Source organism: Vigna radiata, chromosome 7 (assembly GCF_000741045.1).
Source record: "Vigna radiata var. radiata cultivar VC1973A chromosome 7, Vradiata_ver6, whole genome shotgun sequence".
In the NCBI taxonomy this organism is placed as follows: Eukaryota; Viridiplantae; Streptophyta; class Magnoliopsida; order Fabales; family Fabaceae; genus Vigna; species Vigna radiata.
In genome coordinates, this window is record NC_028357.1 from 36,329,319 (window position 1) to 36,334,175 (window position 4,857).

A 4,857-nucleotide genomic window follows, 5' to 3' on the forward strand; every position below is an offset into this window, starting at 1 on the left:
ATATATATATATATATATATATATATATATATATATATATATATTGGTATAAAAAATTCTTTTTAACTGGTATAAAAAGATTTTTTTTACATTAATGCTAGCGCAAATTATGTATTAAAACTAAAATTATTAACATAAAATATAACCATTAACACTAAAACTATCACAACTAAACTATTAAGATAAAACTAAAACTATCATAATCAAAATATTTTCCTAGACAATTTTCAAGCAAAGTATTAATGCTATAATGGGTACTAACACTAGTGCAAAAACGCTGTTTAACGTCACCTAGTATACGTCGGTTTGTTGGTAACCCGACGTATATGAGTGGACGATGGCATTATCGTAAATAGTTTGGTAAACTAGACGTCGAATTTAAGGTAATGCGACGTCTATGATAATGTAGACGTCCCCAATACCACAAACCGACGTCTAATGGCCTAAGGTAGGAGAGAAGACAGTCCAGTGACGTCGGCGTTAACGGGGGCCGACGTCTATTGGGTTGCAATTAATGCTCTTCACCTAATTCCCAGGCGCTTATACGTCACGTAGTCAAAGGGTGACGTCTAAGGCCTATCTAGAAGGTGAGAAGATAAAAAGTTCTTCAATTTAGACGTCGGTGTTGAGGGGAAGCGACGTCTATGTGCCTGTAATTAATTATGTTCACCAAACTCGAAGGCCCTAGACGTCGGCTAGAGGGGCACCGACGTCTACGTTACTATAGATGTCGCCGCCCCAACACAACTGTCGCGAACATCCCTGATAGGAAATAAAACGTCAATCGATTAAGCTTCCTAGACGTCGGCTCCCCTAGAAGCCGACGTCTAATGGGTATTCAAAAAGTCAGTTTAAATGTTAACTTGGATGTCATATTAGTAAGATAACCGACATCTAGGTGACTATAGACGTCGGTTTCTGGAGCAACCGACGCCCAATTTCATTTTAAATAAACTGCAAACTCTTCGCGGCATTCAATTTCTGATATCGTCTTCCTCTTCTCCTTTTTCTCTTGGGTCACCTCTTTTTTTTCTCGCTTGCGGCACCTCTTCCTTTTCTCTCTTGCGGCATTCCATTATTGTTTCTGATATCTTTATCGTCTACGTCCTCTCCTTTTTCTCTTTTGCGGCATCCCAGGTGCGTGGTTTTTTTTATGCTTACCGTTTAAACTTTGTTTAGTCTTTCATCGATTATCTTCCAGTTCAATTGATTAAAATTTGCTTTCTTTGTGTTGTGTTTTAATGCAGTTTTGTTCCTTTCTTGAGGTAACGTAGTAACACATTCTCCATTTGCTAGCTGTCTCCTAGAAAAAGCGGCGTCTAGTGAATTTCTTTTGATCATTTCAACCCAAAAACGACCCTGGGTCATTGCTTAGTTATCGTTTCAGCGTGATTTTTTCCTCTTGTGGATGAAAATGGAACTAAGCAACAACCCAGGTTCGGTTTTGGGTTGAAAAGATCCATAAGAAATTCAAAAGACGCAAGCTTTTTTTTTTTGGGAAACTAGTAAAAGGAGATTGTGCTACTAGGCTATCTAAAGACGGGAACAAAGCTGCACTAAAACACAACCACTGGATTATAAATACATATAAGAAAGTCTGAACATGGTCCACAATGATTATGTTCATGTACCTATAACAAGATAATTAAGTATAAATTAAAATTAATAATTCGAAGATTTAAATATGGAAGATAATGAAAAATCTTACATGCACCATAGTTGTATGATTGAAATTTCAAAATCTTTTCTCCCGTCATTGACCTCTATTGCATCATTTAGAGTAATGTATAATGGGACATGACATTGGAGGCCAAATACTCTTAACTCCCACTTTAGCTCTGTTGGTCCTTTATTTAACCTGTTTAATTTTATCATGAACTTTGCTAGAAGATTATTTTTTACTTTTGCCATGTCATCATCTTCATGGATAACAGGTTGACACATGACCTGCTTTTGAGGACAAGAGAACTCAAATAAAGATTTTCAACGGTATGAATCTTTTATTAGCTTTTTACTTGATATAAGAGGTAAAAGAATAAACATGATTAGGCATAATAATATTTAATTGAGAATGTACTTTGCTTAAATTTACTATGACTAATCTACAAAGTTCTTTCTTTTAATTGAGAATGTACTTTGGTTAAAAGTAAGAACGCCAACAATTTAATTGAGAATTTATATTGATTAATTTGAAAATTTAAGACCATAGTTAATTGAACAATAATCTTTAGATAACCAATGATGAATCTTATTTTGACAAAGCAGTTAAATTAACCTGTTTTCTTTATCATTGTATTTCTATCTTTTTTTTATTTGGTTCTTTAATCTTTTATTTTCTATATTTACTTCTATTATTTTATTTTACTAACCCCTTTTGAATAGCTTTTATGAGAATTAACTTGTTAGAAATCAATTTCGTGTTCATTGGGAGATGACTTAGGGTTGAATTTACCCTTTTTATTTTGTTGGTTATTATCTTAGCAATATTGAAGTTGTTATAGTTTAGTAGTATTAATTTGATCGCGTCAACAACAACATCAAGCATCTACGAGTTATTTTGGAATAATACAAGAAATTTAGGAAGTTTATTATGTGAGTTTTAGAGTTCCAGTTTTCAAGTGTAAATGGGTTGATAGCAATTTCGATGTGGCGGCAGATGACCTAGGGTTCACTTTGGTAGATCTTAACAAAATGAGTTATACAGATGAACCATTTATTGTGACTAGTCAAGCAAGACAAATATTCTATGTGATTGATCTAACGAATCATAAATTGTCAGTGGTATTGAAAGGTAGAACCATGCACACAACAGATGATCAAGACTCTCTAAATATACTTGAGACAACCTCCTTCTCATCAGAACCATTGAAAAAAAGGTTGATACCTGATGAAATACATGCAATTCAAAGTGATCAAAACGAAGGCAAATGAGAGAAATATATGTCTTTTTATTATTTTACTCACTTATACAATTTATTTATTTTGTCTTTTCTAACTTTAATTTTCTAACACTTTGTAAACAGGTATGATGAGCTTTGGATCAGGAAGGACGGGAGGACGTGGTAGATCTATGACTCCATTGCCTAAAGTCACATCCCAACGGGTTGTAGAGGAGAAGTTGGCAATGGAGATTGATCCCCGATCGAGTACTCCAAGTGGACCATATGCAAAAATGTTTAGGAGCTACTTGGGCATATTGGCAAAAACACATGTCTCAATTGTCATTCCCACTTAGGATGATGCTGTAGAGGTTGAGAAAAATCTCCTATGGTAGGATAAGATGCTTTACTCTATTTAAGATGCTTTAACTTTATTTTTGTTTAAGATGCTTTAACATTACTTTTGTTTTCAACAACAAAATTTTGAAACTCCTAATTCTCAGAGGTTAAGGAAGAAGGTATTATTCCACATTGCAATCTAAGGAGGAGAAAGTGTAGTTTAAAGCATTTAGGCTTTCTGGAGATTGACAGGTATTTTTACAAGACATTAATTTGTGATTTATGCTTACTAATTTTTCCCAAAAGTGGTAGAAGCTTAATGATGCACCACACGTACTCTCACATGGTGGAAAATAAACATATTGCATGTTAATATATCAAGAAAACATATGGAACATGCAATCGATTTTATGTAAACACATGAAACATACCATAATATCCTCTCGTAGGAGGTTCTTCTTTGTCTCTTGGACCTCATCCTATGATGTAATCATAATAAATCCATGCCTTTTGGCCAACATTCCAAAATAACTACTAAACTAAGCAACATTTGGGCCAGTCCCTTTACTCGATAGATGATCTATCTCGACCACCAACCTTTTCCTAACAATCTTTCGGTTGTGACCTCCACCAACCAGTCACAAGTCTACCAAGTCAGTTCTTTCTGCTACTTGATCCGAAGCTCGTCATTCCTGAAAACATATTCTTACTAAATCATTATAAAGAAAACTTAAAAGTGACTACCATTATAATACTAAAACAAGGAAAAAACAATAAAAGCAATTATCAGAATAATAAATAGAGACCAATTAGGGTATTGTTTTCTTCCATATACCTTCATTGTGATCACTTCGGATAACTTGGATGCCATATGCCACATCATCAAAACCCACTTGAATGGTTCTTAATGAGAAAGACCTTATCTCAAGTATATCTAGAGAGTCTTCATGATTTTCGTACATGCTTCTTCTTTCCAATATGACTAACCATTTGTATTGCCTGAGATGCCACAATAAAGGATTCATTTGTATAACTTATCTTGTTATGATTCACCAAAGTAAACCCAAGTTCATCTGTCCCCACACCCGTATTGCTATCAAACCATTTACACTTGAAAAATTGCACTCTAAACGTTACATAGTCAACTTTCCATATTTCTTGCATGTTTCTAATGTAACTCATTATGATTAGATTTTTTTTGTCTTTAGAGCCGAAAAAATGAACAACCTCAACTTGAAGCATAACTCCAATATTTTGAACTCTACTTTTGTCATATTTTATCTTTTAGTGAAAACAATAGTTGTTTATGTAATAATCGCCATATGTGACCATATCATTATTCAGCCAACGAGCTAGCTTCAATAGATTTTCAGAAACATTTGGGATTACATAAACATTTTTCTTAAACCATGGTAAGAACATTTTCTTATGTTTATTAAGTGTCCATTTTTCATTTATTCGTGAGTATGTAAACTTGATTTCATCTATGTGTTGTAACATGTAAGGAATCACATCATCGATGTTGTTTAAGATGTACAAATAAACTTGATCAACTTCTTTTTGACTAACACTCTGAATTTTCATTGCTCGAGTACCCTTACCTTCACATCTCCTTTCATGTGTACTCTTGAAAACTTCT